Source organism: Dromiciops gliroides, chromosome 5 (genome assembly GCF_019393635.1).
Source record: "Dromiciops gliroides isolate mDroGli1 chromosome 5, mDroGli1.pri, whole genome shotgun sequence".
In the NCBI taxonomy this organism is placed as follows: domain Eukaryota; kingdom Metazoa; phylum Chordata; class Mammalia; order Microbiotheria; family Microbiotheriidae; genus Dromiciops; species Dromiciops gliroides.
In genome coordinates, this window is record NC_057865.1 from 49,060,817 (window position 1) to 49,083,398 (window position 22,582).

The window sequence follows — 22,582 nt, forward strand, 5'->3', positions numbered from 1 at the left end:
TACCACTGTAAAATTAACTTTAATACTCCAAATAGTTGAGGCATTAGAAAATATCCTACATCATGATCTCTTTTTTTTCCTATTTACTGGAACAGTTTTCTAAGTACACATATATTTAAAGATTAATAGGACATATAGCAGAGAAAGAACTAATTAATTCTACCACTGAAATTGTTACTCAACCCAAACAACAAATGTAGTATGTCTAGGACTAAATTATCCAATTAATCCTTTGGATGTTATTCAAAATTACATCCTTATAAATGCACAAAAAAGTTATTTTTTTAGATAAATGACATGTTTTATTTTTTTATAACAAACATCCACAATCAGCTTTTAGGCGTATTTTCTCTTCCCAAAATATTTTCTTCAGGATTTTCCTCTCTTCAGTATGGGCAATCATAAAACAGAAAGGATCCTCTATCAAGAATAGGCAAGATGAGAGGGGGCAGCTAGGTGGTGCAGTGGATAAAGCACTGGCCTTGGATTCAGGAGGACCTGAGTTCAAATCCAGCCTCAGACACGTGACACTTACTAGCTATGTGACCTTAGGCAAGTCACTTAACCCTCATTGCCCCTCAAAAAAACCAAAACAAAATAAAACAAACAAACAAACAAAACCAAAACAAGAATAGGCAAGATGTATCAAGCACCAAGGTCAGTTTGAATGAAGGTGGTTTTCAGTAGCAGACAGACAGCACACCTCCAGCTAAGTCCTTCCCACAATGCCTCATCATTCCATGGAGGTGAACTTAGGTTCTCAAAGGCAGAAGATAAGCTCTGGCACTTTCAGGATGCTAAAAATGTTTCAAAGGTTTCATATGATGGAGTGCATATCTCTTGTCTCAGGATCAGCTTTGGTAAGCTGAGATGCTCATCACTAGACGGAAATCATGCTGATAATCAACATTTTGGCCAAAGCCAATTCTCAAAAACCAACAGCTAGGTCATAGAGAGACTGGAAACAGCATTGTCAGAGTGTATGCTCATATCAATAGAGATAACAGAGCTTGAAACTGTTAGGAAAAATCAATTCATGATAAAGCAGAATTAAAAAGTAGGGGAAGAAAGAGTACATCAAAGAGATAAACAAAGCCATCACAGGCTATTTTATAGTATGAAATGAGATAAATTAGATTATTTTTGAGAAATATCTAGTGATGACAAGGTCCAGGCCAATCAAGTCTGAATATCCCATGCTTCTGGTTGTCAACTGGCCTTCTTGCTGCACATACAACAATCTATCCTTCTTCTCCATGCTTTCCCACTGGCTGTCCCTCATAATGCTCTTTCTCCTTACCTCTAGCTGTTATAAACTCTACTTTCCTTCAAAACAAGGTTCAAGGGCTTGTTCATTTTGTATTTCATACTCAAAGAAGACCAACATGACGTCAAGATATCAATATCATTGTATAGTATGTTCAACTGTAGTTGATCAGACCAGTGAGCTCAGAAGACTCTACCACAGAACAGGCAGAAATAATACATATTTAGCATTAAACAACTAAACTGTACCCAATGGAGGCAGATAAGCGGTGTAGTGGATAAAGCACTGGCCCTGTAATCAGGAGGATCTGAGTTCAAATCCAGCCTCAGACACTTGACACTTACTAGCTATGTGAACTTGGGCAAGTCACAACCCTCATTGCCCTACAAAAAACAAACAAATAAAATAAAATGTACCCAACACTCTACTAGGCACTATGGGGAAAAATAAATTTCTGTCTACAAGGAATCCAGCTGGGGAAAAAAGAGAGCCTGTTATGATCAGGTCCATGGAAACTAGCCATTATATGTTGATATGATCTGTATGCTCTGATACTTCAGGGATCTATGAGAATTAGCTTATACATAAGGTATTAATTAGAAGCTGGAAGAATGGAAAATTAAGAATAACTAGAGTAGGAATCAAAGGGATCTCTTAGGTTTCAAGAATAATGTTGCAGTAACTGAGAGAAAAGGAGATGAGGGAAAGGGGAACTGAAGAAAAAAAGTGGAAAATCGATCATTTAAGACACACAAAGTATGAGGTGATGAGGTAATATTCAAGAGTAAATACCTTGTATGCAAAGAAAAATAAAATGCTCAAGCTTGTCTAACAGATCATTGATCTGTCAAGTGTCAAGATCAAAAGGGATCATAAATCTTAGATTAAGAGGTGGGAAGGATTTTAGCAGCAATCTATTCTAATCCCTTCACTTTACAAGTAAGGAAACAGAGCAAAGATTAAGTGACTTGCCAAAGTTCATATTGACCCTAGAAATGTAGATTTCGCCAATAAATTAACAGGGAAAGTCACAAGACTAGATGAGAAGATTATCTACAGAGAAGAGCAGGCCAATGATTGAGCTTTGGAAGGACACTCCTGATTATGGGTCTAGAAGAAATGAAGAAGCAAAAGAAATAAAGAAGGAATAGAGAGAGAGGTAATATAAAAGAACATTCCATATTATGGCAGCAGAGTTTCAAAAAGAGGAGGTGAGTAGTAGCAAATAAATTTTGCTGAAACTTCAAGGAAGATGAAGACACTATAAAGACTTTTGAATATGCCTAGAATTCTACTGGTAATGCAAAGGTCAATTCTGGTTCAATGGGGAGGACAGAAACACAATCACAAGATCAAAAGACTGAATGCATTATGAAGTATTGGTTGTAGACTGGTCACTGAAGTTTGGGAGGAAAAAGAAAATAGTAGAGTAGATGGAAGAAGCATCAGAGTCAAACTCAATGTTTTGTCTGTAGGAGGCATTCAATAATGTATCTTGGGCTAATATAAAGGTCTACTTGAAAGAGAGGCAAGATCAGATAGTGGAGGACCTTGCATTGCCTGTTTAAGGATTTTAACTTGTGTCCTGTAGATAATGGGGAGTCATCAACTATTTTGTGTACACAGAGGTTCATGTGCAAAGTGGTATTTTGTGAAATGGAATTAGAGCTGAAAGACCCTGAACCCAGCTGAGACCCTTCATTTCACTAATGAGGAAGTAGAATTGCCAGCAAGTTTAATGGGTTGCCCACAGTTAGCCAGGTAGTAAGCATTTAGGATAGCACTTGAACCTAGAACCTCCATTGCCAGATCCCTCATATACCACAAAATATTTATAGCAGCTCTTTTGTTTTTGTGACACCTAATAATTGGGAAGTAGATTCCTCTCAGTTGGGGAACAGCTAAACAAAATGTGATACATGAGTGTAAGAAATGATGTGTATGATGAATACAGAGAAACATCAAAAGATCTATATGAACTGATGAAGAGTAAAGTAAAAGCAAAGCAAGTAAACAATATACACAATGACTACAACAAAGTAAATGGAAAGAACACCCAAAACCCCAAAGTAAATGTAACAAAACTAAATATCAAGAGTGATTCAAATAAAGAGAATAAGAAGACACTTCCCAACCCACCCCTTCCTCAAAGTGGGAGATCCATAAGTATTTAAGATTGTACATGTTTTGGAGCTTTTTCAATGTATTCATCAGATAGGCTCATTTTCTGTTTTTTTTCTAAAGAAAACAAAACAAACCCACTATTTGTTATAGGGGATGGCTCTCTGGGAGGTGGGGCATAAGGATAGTTGGGAAAACAATGATAATGTAGAGGAGAAAATATCCACCAGCCCTGGATTCAGGAGGACCTGAGTTCAAATCTGGCCTCAGACACTTGACACTTACTAGTTGTGTGACCCTGGGCAAGTCACTTAACCCCCATTGCCCCACAAAAAACAAACAAACAAAAAGCAAAAACAAAAAAGAAAATATCAATAAAAACTTTTAATAAAGAATGAGGCCTAAATCCTCTAAACTAAAGTAAAAAATCAGACCTTTCACTAACTTTTCTGTGGTTTTGTGCTCCATCTGTTTAAAGGTTTCCTCATGCACTGGCTATGACCAAGAATTACAGCATGTTATCAAACACATTTCCTCTCAGAGGTATTCTTTAATATCCCTAGAGGAAAATTATCTCTTACTGCTTTCATATAAAGAGAAGAGAGTAAAATTACCTCTTCCTAGCTCATAGAGACTACTGAAAAACACAAACTCCCTCAAAGGTGTTCTGCCTGCTGAGAAGCAAAAGATTTTTACTTTAAAATACATTTCGACTGGATGTAAAAGGGAAACAAAATACAAAAGTTTTCAAAGGCATGTATAAGGGATGTCACAGCAAAGCCACCAAAAATGTAAGAATTCAATGGCACCTACTTTTCCTGCTCTAATCATGAATAAATTTGGAAATTGTCAACTTCTCAAATATTTTTTGTAAAGATATATTGCTACATATTTATCCAGTTTGTGCATCAAAACATGCTTACTCATGCAAAATGTATTTAACCACATCCTCCAGCTGAAGGAAATCTGGAGGGCTGGATTAATTAGCACAGCATGTGTGAAAGCTTTCTTTCTAGGTTCCTTGTCAGTTGCCATGGTTACACTACAGGAGGAGAGATACCCTACCTTTTCAAAAAGGTGGAGCTCAGGGACTATCATCAAAACTTCTTATATTAATGGTTAGCGTTATTGTGAATTAAAAGTCAAAAGTCAATGTGATCGGCTTGTCAGATGACTACACTTTATTTACAGGTTGCAGCTCTTACAGAAGAACCTCTGGGTGGGTGTCTGTTAAAGTGTGTGTGCATACACACAGAAGATGGTTTCATAATAACTCAATGAGGTCAACTTCCAGCTGTTGGCTCTAATAATTTTTTTAATGGCATAAAGGGAAAAGGAAAGTGAGAGAAGGGGAGGGGAGCTGAGGAAAAGGAAGGGAAAGGAAGGGGAGGGGAGGGGAGGGAAGGGAAGGGGAGGGGAGGGAAGGGAAGAGAGAAGGGGAGAGGATAGGAGAGGTTCTTATCAAATGGTTGTTGAATGGATGATAAATCTCTAACCCAACACTGTGATGACCACACTAACATCCTTATTAAATAACCATCTTATCTAACCTCCAGACCACTTCCAGGGACAAATAATAGCTCTGAGGTGCAGAAAGGAGGATAGTTTGTTCCTTTTTTGGACAGTTTTAATGGTTAGAAGGTTCGTCCACATATTAAGTCTTCTAAACTAGAATTTCTACCCAGTGGGGAAAGTTATAATCTCAGATAATATACTCTAATTCGAATAGCATATGGAAGTTCTTTATTTCAAAAATATTGAAATTTAACTTCGACTGCAAAAGGTCAAGGTGTGTCAACCAAGCATTCAGGATGACAAAAATCACCAAGAATCTTTCTGCTATCATTCCATTGAGTTCCATGATTATGGTAGTAATTATGTTTATGGCAGATGTCCACAATATATACATACATTTATACACACACACACATTTTAATGTTGCTGAGGTGCTACAAAAACTCTCTATAAATACCAACTCTGACTTGATAACCATCAAAAGAATTTCCTTATGACAAATGTCGATTTCATTTGAGATAAAGAAATTAAGGTAGAAGCCAACTAACTTGTTGAAGATCATGCAGAACCATGTAGAGAAATAAGAAAAGCACTTAGCTACTGCTTTATCCACTTAGTCTCCCTTAATCTTGATGCTAATTTACTGTTCATTTGAATAGATGTCCCAGACTCTAAATGAATCCAGAAGCATTGGCAAAATTTGATATAATTCACAAAATTAGCCTAGTTTTGAATGATTTCTTGATAGCTCAAAAAAAAAGTAAACCCAAACAAATTGTTTCTATTATCTCATCTACTTGCAAAATTTTTGAATAATTCAGATGAGTGATTTTTCCCTCCTTTTGGAATAAAACCTCTAGAATTTAAACTTTTTTTCCTTTTTTCTGGACCCTATCTTTCCATTTTAATTTTATTGTCCTGATATATGCCTCCCCCTCAAATCTTTGTCATCAGATTTTACTAATGAATTCCTCTCTCGTCTTTTGATGGGCTGTTTGGTTTTAATAAAAGATTCTTACAGGGGGCGGATAGGTGGAGAAGTGGATAAAGCACCAGCCATGGATTCAAGAAGACCTGAATTAAAATCCTGCCTCAGACACTTGACACTTACTAGCTGTGTGACCCTGGGCAAGTCACTTAATCCTCACTGCCCCACTAAGAATAAATTTTAAAAAAAGATTCTTATAACATAAAATGAAGTTACCAAAAGCTTACTTGGCTGCTCAAAATATGAACAAAATGTATCACTTTCATTAATAGGGAGCTCTATGGCACCTGCCACAATCTTTCAATGGTCTAGGATAAAACAGAAAGGGAATACTGGGGAAAGGGGTGAAGGTCTTTGATGTACTGTGATGAAAATTTAGCATTTATTAGCCAAAAGCTGTATGGGAAAAGTTAGAGAAGGGTTAGAGCACTGGTCTGATATTTATCATACCTGAGTTCTAGTTCTGACAATGCTATGCTCTGTGTTAATATGGCAGGTATAAAATTAAAGGATTGGCTAAGAATATCTCTGAGATTTCTGCTATTTTTAATTCATTTCCTTGTAAATTTAATAGTCCATTGCAAAAAAGCGAAAGAAATACAAAACAAAATTTTAGAAATTTACCTAAAAGCTTAAGTTAATTTATTATTTATATTTAGTAACATCTTATTTGTTTACCTAGATCTCTAGCTCTAAAATTCCACAATTCTGTGAAATGTGATAAATTTTATACAGAGGAAGATCATACATGCACAAGTTCATTGAAAATATTGCTAATCAGTAATTCCACTTCCATGGTACAACACATCATGTATGCATTAATGAGGAAAACAGAATCATTTCCAGGATTGTAGATATGAATACATCATCATTTTCACAGTTCACTGATTTACATTTGCATCTCTGGCTTCTGCTTCTCATTTAATGACCCTCATAGCTATTATTTCAATGTTGGATAGCAGCAAGATGACCTCTACTTTGGATGACAAAAAGCATAACAGAAACAAAGAACCACAATAACCACCAATAATTTTTACAAATTTGGAGATGTTTGTGGATTAAACTGCGTTATTTGAAAAAAAAACTTAATGGTAAAATAAACTATTTAAATAAATCACAAGAACTTGCTTTCTCAAGCAAGTTATAATATTCAGGGCCTTTAATCACGTCATCATAAACCATCTGTTTAGCACATATATGCAAAATATATAGTGGGTTATATGCATATATATTCATATATATGCTAATGATACTATTTTGTGAAGTAACAGTAAACTATAATTAGAGGGTCAAGTATGATTAATAAGCTTTTGACTTGATGTTAGAAGCATGGTTGTAATAAGAAGATATTCAATCAACTTTGAATTATTTCATCCATTCAATATTTAAAACAGCAATACATTAGCCACTGCTGGTTTTCAAAGCCCCTTTCCTCATCTTCCTGGGACAAATTTCCCAGAAAGCCCATGGTAAGAATCTCTCTTCATAAGTGAGTTTACTATAAAGAAACTAAAAAAACAAAAATGCTAGTGTCAAATGTGCAAATGTTTTTACAGAAGTAAAAAAAAAAAAAAAACGAGGTTGTGCACTATTTATATAGAGGTGGTAACTTCATAGGACCATAAATTAAGATGTGGAAAGGGCTTCAGATAGTCCAACCCCTCCTCATTACTGTAAAGCAAAGTGGCTAAGTGATTTGCCTAAGGTAAATATTATAAAAATTGTTTTATTTTAAAACCAATTGCTTTTAGTTGTAACATCACAGGGATTTTTGGATTTGCACCTAATTGTGCCCCCTAGCCAACCCCCAGCCCTGTAGCTGAATAAACCCTCTCATAGCAAAGATAATTTATTACCTCCCAAAATGGATAAAGTGACCACACTGGACAATACGTGCAACATGCTGTCCTTGTACTGTTCCACCTCTCTACCAAGAGGAGAGAAAACTATTTCATTAGCACAGTATTTGGGTGGATTTTTACTTTCAGCCACATAGATTTTAGCTTCCTTTTAGTGACCTTTTCATTTAAGCCACTGCCTGAATGCAGTTTCATGTTCTAGCTCAGGATTTCTGTATTTCAGTCATCTGTTCAGACACAAAATATCTTCCCATGGTTCTCTGAATTCCTTGTGTGTGACATTTGCTATTCTATAATAATATTCTATTGTATTCACATGCTGCCAGCTTTTCTGACCATTCTGCACCAACTTTTGCTTCCAATCTTTGGCTACCACAGAATGTATGCCTGGAAACATTTGGTATACATTTGACCTAAAGAGAATAGTTTTGATGGAATAAAGGGATCACTGTAAATGCCTGTAAAGAGTCTGTGTATGCTGAAGAAGAAAGTGTGAAAAAGGACTACCAGAAGGGAAGAGAGAAGGAGAAAAAAATGTTTTTATAAATAGAGATCAACCAGGAGAACATTGTACACAGTATCAACAACACTGTGTGTTGATCAACTCTAATAGACTTGACTCTTCTCAGCAACACAATGGTCCAAGATAGTTTCAAGGGACTCATGATGGAAAATGCTCTCCAAATCCAGAAAAAAAGAACTGTGGATTCTTTTTTTTTTTTTTTTGTGGGGCAATGGGGGTTAAGTGACTTGCCCAGGGTCACACAGCTGGTAAGTGTCAAGTGTCTGAGGCCGGATTTGAACTCAGGTACTTCTGAATCCAGGGCCGGTGCTTTATCCACTGTGCCACCTAGCCGCCCCCGAACTGTGGATTCTAAAAGAAAATGAAACAAACCAAAAACAAATAAAAAATAGAAATAGAAATCAACAAAGACAAGGCCCAAAAGACCTGGAAGAATGAACAATGTTTTGTTTTGCTTTGCTTTACTTTTCTTTGTTTAGTTGTATTTCAGTTGTGTCTGACTATATGTTACTCCTCTGGGGGGGGGGGGGGTTGAGTTTCTTGGCAGAGACACTGGAGTGGTTTGCCATTTTCTTCTCCAGCTCATTTAACACATGAGAAAACTGAGGCAAACAGAGTTAAGTGACATGCCAAGGGTCACAGAGCTAGTAAGTGTCTGAGGCTAGATTTGAAATCAGGAAGATGATGATGAGTCTTCTGGACTATAGGCCTTGCACTCTATCCACTCCACCACTTTGCTGCTCAAGAATGAAAAATAGGCTGGTCCACAATGAAAAGGATTAATGTTACTCACCTTTCTTAGGAAGCATCTCAGGCTTCATTTCATCACAGAGGTCCACCCCCCACCCCAAACAGCTTCATCAAAGCAAAGCCAAGGAATTAAACAGAAACTAAAGACAGACGTAGCTCTTTTGCATTTGAATAATTAGTACTCAATATTGACTCTTTGAACAGTTTAATATTTTTGTATTAATTCTTTAGCATGAAAAAGATTTTTTAAAATAGACCATTTCTCTAAAAATGAACTTAGTGGTACCTTTTAAAATGGATTACTATCATAATAGTCATTTGATTTCTTTTGACTCACCATTTGGGGCTCGTAATGAAGCAATTATGCAGATGGTTTCAAAAGAGTGGGAGGAGATGACTAGAGTTTAAAACATTGGGTTTTCATTTTATTTATGTGTAACCTGTGACCAAGAATTGATGCTCTTCATTTACAGAGAAGAGGTTCAATCTCAAAGGTTTTTCATTAAGTAGCTTTCTTTGTGGCTTGGGCTAGCCTTCCCTCTGGGGACATCAGTGTCTCATGTCTATGTCTTTACTAAAGAGGAGGAGGAGGAGGAGGAGGAGGAGAAGTCAGAATCTTCACTGCAATCACGTGGGTAATGAGATATCAAGTGTAGCCTAGGCTTTATATAACCCCATCAAGTTTATAATTAAAAGACTCTCCCCAAAGTAGTCCTTAAAAATACCTGCATTACAATTATACTTCTCTCTCCAGCTAACCTTCTCATTCCAGGGACCCGCACAATCCCCAGCCACACAGGGGTAGGGCATTCAGGACTCCCAGAGACCTTCACGGGATCTAAGTAGCCCACAACCTCCACCCCAGCCCCCAGTGACCGCAGAGGTTTAATTGTTATGGCTCTGCTCTTATTTCTTAGCTTCAGCTCTCACTCAGGGAGATAAATTCCTCATGGACTTTTTCACTTTCTAGTTCATATTCCCAGTTCTAACTACAGTGCCCAAAACGCATTAGGTCCTCACATTCTTAGAAATTCCAGCTTGGCACAGGAACTGTGCTCCTCAAATTTTCCCTGAATCGATTGCTATCTTGATGATCATACAGTTTCCTTGGGTGACCATGTGATTGTTCCAACCCCTTTCCAGAAAACCATGTATGTATGCATGCATGCATGTATTGTGTATTGTAAAAAAAAAATAATTATTAACTAGCTAATCTAACCTGGAAAAATTATATAATTGGATTTATGAAAAATTATAACTAAATGAAAAATTATAGGTTTAGAGAAATTATAATTGGGTCATAAATCCCATCTGGGTCACCATTCAAATGTAGGAAATATTTTTGGATTGACTAAGGCTAATTTGGGGGCTAAATTTGACTGGAGGACTAATCTGGGGACTTTTGACTGTTTGACTATCTGACTGCTATTAATTTAATGTGGGTCATTTATAAAGTTCACCACACTGCTCCCAAATTGATAAACTAAAGATTAAGAAGGCTCTTAACTAAATAATCAAAGCAGAGTTTATTTATGAGATGCTATTTAAAATTAAGAATACAGGGAAATAAAACGTACAACCTGACTGCATTGCGGTGCATCTCTTTCCCACCTGCTGTGCCTCAAACTTTTTTTAATACAATAAAGTCCTTAGCCACCTCCAGCCTCAGGGCACATTACACTTTTATTCTAACTCCAAGCCCCTTTCACTTTGTAAATCCCCTTGCTTCTAACTTTCCTCTCCTTACTGCCACTGCTGAACCCCTGTGTTTCTCTCTCACCGACCTTCTGTCTGCTCCATCAGTCTGCCCTTCGGCCTCTCTTTTCCCTGCTCCTAGTCCTTCTTGTCTTCTCCTGCATCCTTGTAGCCCCATCTCTAGTCTGCCATGCTCCAACCTTTCTAATCTCATCAGCTGCCGCTTGACCTCTTCTCCCCCTTGTCTCGTCTGTCGGAACCTCTTCTCAGCCCCTGTCTCCTTGTCCAAAGCCCCCTGCTCAGCCTCTCTTGTCTGCCTGAACCCCTTGCTGTCTAACTCCCAGGTCTATATATACCTTTCTTATCTCCACTCAAATCTCGGGGCTTTTTGCAGCCCCACAGACCAAGCTAATCTGTCAGCCATGGCTGCAGCTGGCGGGGGGGTGTGCTTGAGCATCCCAAGCCTCAGCACAGGCTATCCGGGATCTTTCGGATAGCTCTGCTCAGGTTGGAGGGAGCTGGGGGCTTTTTTTCCCCACAGCTGTTTGACCTGGCGTCTTGCACAGCCCACGGGGCTTTTGGGCTCAGCTGAAGCAGAGGGGGAGGGGCACCAGCCCCTCCCACACAGAAGAGACCCTGAGGGCCTAAGGCTTTCCAATCTCAGCCCAAAGGTAGGATCCCCAAATCAAAATAAATTTCCACAGTGTATATATATGTATATATATATATATATATATATATATGTGCATATCTATATATATATATACATATATGCATAGATAAATGTATATCTGACCAGCTTCTCTGTGATCTCCTAGGTCTTGGTCTTTTTTCTCTAATCTCCCTTTAAAAGGTCAGCTCCCTGAACATAACTTAAGTGTGCAAACTGGCCATAAATCAATGAATCCACCATCCTTGGTGGGGAATCATAACAGGGTTAACCCAAGGTGAGGCAAAGAATTTGCACTTTACCAAGAAGAGCTAATCAATGACAGAACAAAGTCCGTATCAATGGAGCTTCTGAACTTTGTCTAAGGAGACATCAATAATAGATAGTCCTTCAATAAACACTCATTAAGTGCCTATGCTGTACCACGAACCATGCTGTCCTGGGGACACATGGACAAAGAATAAAACTTTTCTTATTTACATCAGGCTTATATTCAACAGAGACAGGAAACAAGTACAAGTATATCTAGCACCACTATCTAATGAATAAATACACAGCAGTTAAATACAAGGTAACCTGAGAGCAAAGACATTCACCAGAAGGTGGGGGAATCAGGAAAGGCTTCATTGCTGTATCCTGAGGGAAGAGAGAGATTCTACAAGATGGAAGAAAAAGGGGCAGCTAGGTGGTGCAGTGGATAAAGCACTAGCCCTGGATTCAGGAGGAACTGAGTTCAAATCCGGACTCAGACACTTGACACTTATTAGCTGTGTGACCTTGGGCAAGTCACTTAACCCTCACTATCCTGGAAAAAAGCAAAAACAAAAAACAAGATGGAAGAAAGAAATGCATGAGATGTATTTCAAGCATGGGGGATGGTCAATGTAAAGGCACAAAGTTGGAAGATTTAGGGACAAGTATAAATAAAGAGGACAATTTGGATGGATTACAGAGTGTGTGAAAGGGAATAATAGCCAATAAGGGTAGAATGATAGGCTGGGACCAGGTTGTAGAGTGTTTAAAAGCTAAACAGGACATTACATTTTAGTTGAGAAACAATAGGAAACCATTGGAGTTGGTTGAAAATAAGAGTTATATGGTCAGATCTGTGATGAAGGAAAATTATTTGGCAGCAGTGCAAAGGATGAACTGGAACAGGGAGAGACTTGAGTCAAGGCAAACAATTAAAGAGGACATTGTAATAATTTAAGTGACAGGTGCTAAGAGCTTGAAAACAAAAGTGCTAGGCTCTATGAGTGGAGAGAAATCATATACGAGAAATGTAGTCATAGTAGAAACAACAAGATTTGGTAACTGATTGAATATGTGAAATGAGGTAGAGAGGAATTGAGGACAGTGCTGACCTAACACACCTAAGATTCTGGAAGAATGGTAGTTTTGCTTTTGACAGAAATAGGGTAGTATGGAAAAGGAGAAGGATGAAAGTGAATGATAATGAGTTCAGTTTTGAAGATGCTGAGCTTGAGTTGCCTATGGAACATCTAATTCACAACATCCATGATGCTCTTAGTGAGGCAAGACTGAAACTCAAGGGAAAGATAATGACTCCATATATAGGTCTGAGAGTAATCTACGTAGAATTGATGGCTTAGCTAAACCAGTGTGAGGTGATGAGGTTATCAACACCATGAAAACTCAGAAAGGATCAGGTATCCAGGAAAGGGTAATCAGTAATATCAATAGGTTGAGAAGAATGAGGACTGGGAAAAGACTGCCCTTATCAATGTAACCAGCGATGACCCATTACAATACTTAGGTTCACAATATGCCACCCTAGATTATTTCTCCCTTAAAGGTCTTTGATTGTCTTCCTCTTTATCAAACTAGCTAGGGCAAGGATCAGGTCTTATTCTGACATATTTATACAATGCCAGAAGTGTTCTGAATATGCTTACTTTTTAACTGTTATAAGGCACACTTGCATGTAATCTGGGACAGGGGAGCTGGAGTAGGACAACCTCTTTGACAAACACACGTAGCAAAAGAGAAAAAATTTAACACGAGATTTGAAAATACAAAGTGGATAAGAAATGCATGTTATCTATAGAGGATAGGCAAGGTGATCAGTGTGTATAACTTAGACAACTGCTATAAATGGAAAATGAGTTGGACCTGGAATAAAGACAGAATAAATCAAGCTGTATTGCAGTTAGGAAGCAACACAGGGCCTTTCTGTGACTCCAAGTGTTCATGGCAACAAAATATTGTCTTTATATTAACATTTACCAGTGATATTATAACTTCAAATTATGCATTAGTTTTAACAGAAGAAATCACAGCACAAACTCGAAGGCCAGTGGAAAGACACATGGTGGGCAAATACCACATGTAGATTATTACCAAGGGACCAATGACATGCGTAATGCTAATCGCTTCCCAAAAGAGAGGTGATGGACTCAGGGTAGTGAATGAGATGTCAATTGTTTGGCCGGGGCCAATGTGGGAATTTATTTTTCTTGACTATAAATATTTATGACAAGGGTTTTGTTTTTCTTCCCCGTGACCCTCTCCCCGAACCCAACCCTGTTGTGGGTTGTAGTAGGGGAGAAATAGGAGAGAGATAAAATACATTTTTGGTTAAGTAAAAGTATATTTTTAAAAAACCAAAATCAAGAAACAAACAAAAATAAACTCAAATTCAGCTCAAGCTTTGAGGCAGTCTGTCATATTTCAACCTTCAGCCAAAGTGATCTCAGGAATACATGTCCTGACCCTTCCGTGCTTCAGCATTTCTGTGACAGTCAGGCCTTCTTCATCACTAGTGTCACAAGTCAAGAGCTATCCAGATATTCTAAAGTGAGAGTGCTGCTGGAATGTGGTGAGGAGTTAAAGAGAGGGTAGAGAAAACGGAAATAAGCTATGGCTTAAATCTTTTTCCCCACTGAAACCCTGCTGTTCCCCAATGTTTGGCACTTCTCCAGAAAGGCCAATTTCTTTAAAGAGACATAGAATTGTGACAACATTCCAAGTCACCCAGCAATTCCAAAGTTGAAAACATCTCTTCCATTATAAAATTTAGAACGGCTTTGCCTTGGCTGAGACTGTCAGAAAATCTACCCTGGTTGCTATGATGTTATTTTTAACAATTAATGCACAAAGTGTTGTATGTCTACATCTCAAGTGGTAGTGTCAAACTCAGGAGGATGAATAAGATGTGGTGCTCTTTTAAAAGGGGGAGGGGTTAGCTAGGTGACCCTGGGCAAGTCACTTAACCCTCAGTGCTCCACAAAAAATGGGGGGGGGGCAGGAAGAGGAGAGGGAAGAGCAAACAAATTCTAGATGGTGACTGCACAGGCAAATAGTTTGTTCAGGCATTTCAAACTCAAAAGCAAGTGCCTGATGATTTATTTCTCTTTACTTGTTAACTTAAAGAGACACTACAGATGCCAAGTTTTAGAGTACTCAGAGGGTGACAAGGTAGTCTAGTCAATGAACAGGCAGACAGCTGCAGAGAGCTGTCATACCAAGTATAAACTCATCCTTTTCTATCTTCTAGGCAACTGTATTTTTCTTTGAGGGTTACAGATAGTAATGGAACCCTTGTAGCACATTTGCCATTTCTTTAATATCAGTTTAATATCTTGACTATACCAGCCTCATCAGCCCAAAGGACTCCCCAGTGTATTTCTTTTTTTTTTTTTACTGTCCTTTAAGAGATGTTTCCTTTCCCATTAAATTTAATTTGGATTTTTGTGATGCAACAGAAGGCACTTTCAATTTAGAGACTTTCTTAAAACTGAGTATAAACTTCAGAGTCATAATGTGCTCTTTGGTCTGTCTCGTTAAACAGGAACTTTATGGTCTTGGCATTTTCTTTCATTAAATATTTCATTACAGCAGGAAATAAGAAAAGTTGACTAAAAATGAGGATATGAATAAAAATCTAGTCCCTAGGCTTATCAGCCCCTGAAATCATGATTCCAGGCAGAAGATCTATGCCAAGCATAACAAAGACATTGATCTTTAAATGATTCCTGACCCACACTGCAGATTCTTAATATTTTGCAATTTGGATCCCTTTGGCAATTAGCAAAGCCTATGGACCCTTTCTTTGAATAACATTTTGTAATGTATAAAATAAAAGAACTACTAAGGAAAACAATTATGTTGAAATATCAATTCTGATAACCACTTACCAATTTTTTTAACAAGTTCATCAAACTCAACTTAAGAACTCCTGTTTTCAGATAATATTTCCGTTATGAAGATGAAGAAACCATATGGTGGTGGTAGGGTTAAAGACAAAACTTCAACCAAGGCCTTCCTGATTCAGGTCATGACTTGAGAGGTCACGAATCCTGGGCCTGACAACAACTGGTGCCCCTCAAAGTCAGGTGAAGAAATAGTTCCTGGTCTTAACCTAATAAGATCATCCCTCCATCTTTCACAAAGGCTGGGCCAAATTAGACCAGAAAGAAAAGAAAGTTGGCCTCTTTGAGTATAAGAAAATGAGGGGGGAAAATACATGCCAAAGAAGAATGCAAAAATCCTAGAACATTTATAGTTGCCTAAAGTGTGAACCAGCAAAGGTCCTTCTGTAGGGATCTAGCTGTTATTTTGCTCTGAATACCCAAGACCTTGGGACGCATCACTGTTTTCAGAGGGTCAGTGCTATATAAACTAGAAACACCTGGTGATTATGAATTAAAAAGGAATTCTTCTTTCCCCTAAAATCCCACAATATTAATGTTATGGGTGAGAGTCATTTAAATCTGCCATATAAAACTCTAAACCCCAAAGAAAAACAAAATACAGCCATACTTTCGTACAGAACAGTCTGAGGATCAGGTGGCCTACAACACTGCCTGAGAGGAACTGTTATTTAGGCACAAGGTTATGTCAAAATTTCATAAAATAAATACCCTTCTTGAATAGATTTCAGGTCTATCCTTATATTTGCGGTCTCAATTCGTACATTGAATTTACAAATGATTCTTCCTCCCCATCCCCACGCATGACTGTCAATTTGCCTTTGATATTAATAAAGCGGTTGAGTAGTCCTGATTTTGTCAGCTTACAATATAGTTCCCAAATGGTTCTAAATGCCTTTTTTGGTTCCCACATATGCCATGAACTTGGGGAAATCACAAAGCTCAAGAGACAAATGTACTAAATTAAAATTTTACAAAACCTCCCATTACCTAATGTGTTCTTTTTATTAAGGGCACACTGAAATACATGGGAAACATAATCAGCTCATAAAGCAGTAGGGAGCAATAGTGATATTTAAACCAGTGATTTTAATTTCAAATCTCTAGTACAGCCTTGGGCATGAGATTTATTCTCCAGGCAGACATTTCTTCTTGAGGATGGGGGTGGTTCAAGGAAGGAGGGGAGGTATTAGGAGCAGACTGAGGTCTAAGGCAGTAGGAAAAAGGTACAATATTAAAAAAACCACACATACAAAGACAGCTGTATCTCTCATAAGAGTTTGGCAAAGAAGTTTGCAGCATTGATTAGAGATGGCTTAATTTAGACTTGAAGGACCGTGATAATAGAACACAATATTAAATTCAAATGGATACAGGATCTTATCAACTTAGATGCTCCCTAGAAAGAAGACTATAATCTATTCATGTCTGTCCATCCTGCATCACTTTTCTACAGGTCCTCCTACAAAATTTTTTAATAACATACACATATTCAATGTCAATGATATGTCAGATACTGTTCTTATTTTTCCTCCCTGGAGCAATGGGGGTTAAGTGACTTTCCCAGGGTCACACAGCTAGTAAATACCAAGTGTCTGAGGCTAGATTTGAACTCAGGTCCTCCTGAATGCAGGGCTGGTGCTTTATATACTGTGCCACCTAGCTGCCCCTCCAGGTAATGTTCTAAGAGCTTTACAAATATTATCTTATTTAGTATCACTATTTCATAGATGGAGAAATTGAAGCAGGCAATGGTTGAGTGACTTGCCCAGGGTCCTATACCTAATAAGTATCTGAACTTAGGTCTTTCTGACTCCAAGTCCAGGGTTCTATCAACTGCACTACCTATTGACAAATTCACCAAAGAGGATTCACCCAATGTGATGGTGACTTTTTCTGCTTTCTCTTGCAATCACAAAGAAAATGATAGTGCATTAAAAAGTTTCCACTTGTCATCCTATCTTCTCTTCCTATTTCCTCTATATTCCCTTAATGACCTTTCTTATATGCCTATTTTTCTTCAGTTTCTCATTAGCTCCCTCCTGAAGCCTGCTCATAGTCACCATGTTCCCCTTGTAAAATCTCAATCAGCAAAATCCTGGCTGGCTCGCCAATCTGAAAAATTATAACTAGCTGAAAAATTATAACTGGCCCATAAGTCTTGCCACAGTCGCCATTCATGTAAAAATATTTTAAATGGGTCTCAATCGGCAAAATCCTGGCTGGCTGGCCATCTGTAAAACTATAGCTGGTCATCAGCTGCCCAAGCCAGTCTGCAAGGGCTATTCAAAAAATCCCCCAACTGCCTCTCCCAGCCTGATAGAAAAAAGATTAAAAGCAGCCTCCTTTCAATTAAAGCAAATACCAGGGTTTATTGAGGTGAATAAACTTAGAGATAAAGTCAAAGAAAAATACAACCTGACTACCTTTTAACTTTCTCCCTGCCACCATGAAATCTCCTCCCTTGTCTCTCGCCTGTGGGTATGCTGATCGCTCTGCTGCTGCAGCCACGCCTCACTCTACATCTCTCCTTCAGTCCTCTGCAACTACCCCCTTTCTCAGTCTTCCCTTTCACTGTCAGTCTTGCCTGCTATCCATGGCCACCCTTCTCGGTCCTCTCTGTAGCTTCTTCAGTCCTGCTCCCTTTCACTCTTTCTCTTCCCACTACATCTCTACCCCCCAGGCCATATCACCATCTTTCTCTCAGAAACCTCGCCATGCCATTCACACACACCAAGCTAATTTATTGGCACCCCCAGGGCTAAACTTTCCTGCTGGGCACGCCCAGAGCCAAGGGCTGAGTGGAGGAAGCTGGCATGTGCCTGAGGCCCTCTGTGCACATCCCAATGTGCCTAGGGTGGTTTCATGGAGAGCAGTCATGCTGGGGGAGGGGTGGCCTGTTTGGGGCGCCTGAGTCTAATTTTAGCCACTTACATCTTCCACTGATATCAGAAAGTCATAAACACTTCAAGTTCTTTGGACACTGTTGTATTCCATATCTCCAAGTCATTTGACAACAGTGGTAAGTTACTGGTATTGATTAATTAATTTTGTTCCAGCAGAAGCTTGGGATTATCAAAGGAAATTTGAAATTTCCTCTAGGCCCCATTTCTCTTCCCATTTAATCCTGAGTCCAACTTATAGACCATTATCGACTCTCTCTATCCCACATATACATATTTTTTTGTTTCTTTGGTTTGTTTGTTTTTTGGTTTGTTTTTTGTTTGTTTGGTTGGGTTTTTTTGTGGGGCAATGGGGGTTAAGTGACTTGCCCAGAGTCACACAGCTAGTAAGTGCCAAGTGTCTGAGACAGGATTTGAACCTAGGTCCTCCTGAATCCAGGGCTGGTGCTTTATCCACTGTGCCACCTAGCTGCCCCCCAGATAAAAATATTGATAAACAAGTCCCATTCTAACCCAATGTATGTCACAATGCTGACAATAATCACTAAGTCTTTCTTATCTGCATCTTTAGGCCAGACTCTTTTAAAGGGATGTAGCTCTCTTCAAGGAGAGATCTTCTTTCATATTCAAGGGCTCGAGGACAGCAAAACAAGGTGATTTGAAAACAGGGGCATCTGGAGTGTCTTACCAGCCACAAAAAATTATTCTTGTTCTGCTGACCCATGTCTTTCTACCTGGAACATCAGTTCCATCTGTTTGACCCAGATTTCCAGGAACCTGCCCCAAGTCCCTGGGGAAGTTAATCTACTCAACTTTGGAAATCCCACTGAGGGGGCTGAGTCTTCTTCATTGCTAAATGATTGAGTGCAAACTTAGCTAGCCTACTACATCTGGCCAGACACAGGCTAGACCATGATTCACTTTCAGTTGTAAAAAAATATTAATTAACTATAACTAATCTGAAAAAATTTATAACTGGACTTACATGAAAAATTATATCTATATGAAAAATTATAAGTTTAGAAAAATTATAATTGGGCTGTAAATCCCATCTGGTCGCCATTCAAATGTAAAATATTTTACTGACTGGGTCCTAATTTGGGGGGACTAATCTGTGGATGACTAATCTTACTGGAGGACTAATCTGGGGACTTTTGACTGGCTGGCTATCTGACTGCTATTAACTTAGTATGGGCAGTTTAAAAATTTCTCCACACTGCTCCCAAATTGATAAGCAAAAGATTAAGAAGCCTCTTAACTAAATAATCAAAGCAGGTTTTATTTATAAAATACAATTTAAACATAAAAATACAGGGAAATAAAATGTACAACCTGACTGCTTTCTGGCATATCTCTTTCCACCCACCGTGCCTGGAACTTTTTAGTCTCCTCCTGCATACCAACGGACCTTCTTATAGTGTTCCCCTCACTGAAAAGCCTCCCTGCTCCCTACTCTTTCTCTGGAGTCCTTCTCTTCTCCTAATCTTCCGGTCTCCCCTCCTTGCATCCTCCTAGTCCTCTGCCACCTCCTTCACTGTCTCACTAGCTCCCCTATATATATGCTCCTTCTCTCCACTCAAACCTCGGGCTCTCTGTGCCCCTGCACATGCCAAGCTAATCTGCTGGCCACACTAGGGCTGTGCCCAGTGGGGCTCAAGGGGCCCATGCCCCCTGCTGTGCACCTGGGACCTCGGCACAGGCTATGCTAGGGTCTGGCAGGACAAGCCTGGGATATCTGGGGCAGCTCCCCTCAGGATGTAGGGAGCTGGGGCTTTTTTTTCCCCCAGTCGTCTGACCTGGCGTCCTGAAAAGCCCATGGGGCTTTTTTGGCTCAGCTGAAGTGGAGGTGGAGGGGCACCAGCCCCTCACACAAAAAATCCCCTGAGAGCCTAAGGCTTTTTAATCTCAGCCCAAAGGCAGGATCCCCAAATCAAAATAAATTTCCACAAAGTCCAGCTGTCTACTGAAGATTTCTTGGCTCCTCACTGCTACCCATAATGTTCCACCATTTTCTTTGGGCACTGTAATAAAATTGATATTTCAATTACTTTGCTCCCCAGACCAAAACTCCTTTCCATTATTCCCCTATATTTTTCAACCCATTAGACTGTAAGCTCCTTAAAATCAGAAACTTTCTCATTTTTTGTATCTATATCCCTAGCACTTATTTAGCACAGTAATTGGAACATGGTAAGTGCTTAATTTTTTCCTCCATGCATTGAATAGAGTATAATGGAATGGGTGTTGGATTTACAGTATAAGGCCCTAGGTTTGAATCTTGTCTTTAGCACTTACTGCTGTGTGACTTTGGGCAAATCACTTAACCACACTGAGTCTCAGTTTCTTCTTCTGTAAAACAATGGCATTGGACTAAATGATATCTAAACTCTCTCCTGGGTCCAAACTTATCATCCTATCATGCTCTGAACTTAAAAACTGTAAAGGTCTCTGACATCACAGTGCTAGACACTTTGTACAAAAAAAAAATCCCTTTTTTGCTGTTCAGTCATTTTCCAGATGTGTCCAATTCTTTGAGACCCCATTTGGAGTTTTCTTGGCAAAATTTACTAAAGTGGTTTGCTATTTCTTTCTCCAGCTCATTTTACAGATGAGGAAACTGAGGCAAACATGGTTAAGTGACTTGCCCAGGGTCACACAGCTAGCAAGTGTCTGTGGTGAAATTTGAACTCAGGTCCTCCAAACTTCAGTGACGGTACTCTATACACTGTGTCACCTAGCTGGCACCAAGATACAAGACTGAGGCTTTCATCTTACTTTATTTATACTTCTTCAGTTTTAGGTAGTGTGTCGAATAAAACTATATGTAGTCACCTTATTTCTGTCCCAAGTTTGGGGAAAATTAGCTGGGGTTTCAATATATTTGTTACTTACAAATGAGAATCTTTAGCACCAGTTTTGGGCATTAAGCATTTATTAAAACATACCAAATTAATTAGTAAAGAAAGAAAACTTGGCTCAGAAAGTGAAGAAGCCTATCTAGTCACCACAAGTGTGTCCAAGAGCCTGTCTGAAAGTGGAAGCTTCCCCTGGGTACAGAGGAGAGGCAGTCCTTACACACTGCTTCCAGCTAACTGGCTAGCATCACCGAAATCTATTGGTTCACTGGACTTGAGGGCAGTCCATATATCTGTTTCATATGTAATAATTGGATAATATATAATTGCAAAATTTCTAAAAGATTCTGAATTTCCTTAGACATATGTTTTTGAGAATTCTCATTGTTTGATTTGGTTATTGGCAAAGCTATTTAAAGTTGTGTTAAGATCAATTTTGTAGGAATTTTTCCAGCTGAGACTTTATATCATCAGTATCCGAAACACCTGAGAGACTTCTCTACAACCACACCTGAGACCATGCCCAGGATCCAGAGCCAGAATCCAGAGCTATACCCAGATGACATCCCAAGAATGGTCTGAGAAAAAACTTCCACAGACTTAAATGGACATTTTCCTGTTTTCCTTTTCTTATTGCATACACTATTTGTAATATCCACCTCCTAAAGGGGACTTCCCCCTTTATTTTTTTTTGTCAATGCATTGCTCAAATTCTCTTCTCTCTTTTCATTCTCCTTTACATTGTTAGTCATCATAGAACCTTTTACTAGTATTTGTAATATTATTGCTTCATTTAAGGAAACCATGTTTCTTAACAAAGCACAGGGGGGTTGTGAGAAAATAATAGGTTTTGGAATACCCAGAGACCCCCCTGTTCCAGAGAATTATATTAAGATTGATTGGATTGACTTTGCTGATTGACTCACTTGAAGTTTACTTGATTGAAACCACAGCTACCTGAGAGCCTGGCCCTCAGGGGCTGTGTTCTCTGACCTCTGACCTCGGCCCATTCTGCTCATGGACCGGCCACAAGCCTAATGAACCAATGGATTTGGGTAATGCTAACAAATTAGCTTGAATCAGTGTGTAAGGACCACCTCTCTTATGGACTCAGAGGAAGATTCCACTTTCAGACAGGCTTTTGGACACGCTTTTGGTGGCTAGATAGGCTTCTTAACTTTCTGAGTCAATTTTCCTCTCTTTACTAATACTTGGTATGTTTTAATAAATGCTTAATGCCCAAAACTGGTGCTAAAGCTTCTAA

At 38.8% G+C, this 22,582-nt stretch overlaps 1 protein-coding gene across 4 annotated transcripts in view; it reads right to left on the reverse strand.

Moving 5' to 3' along the window:
• CDK14 (cyclin dependent kinase 14) overlaps nucleotides 1-22,582 on the reverse strand; it is a 673,880-nt gene that overhangs the window by 273,261 nt on the left and 378,037 nt on the right. The window lies entirely within an intron of this gene.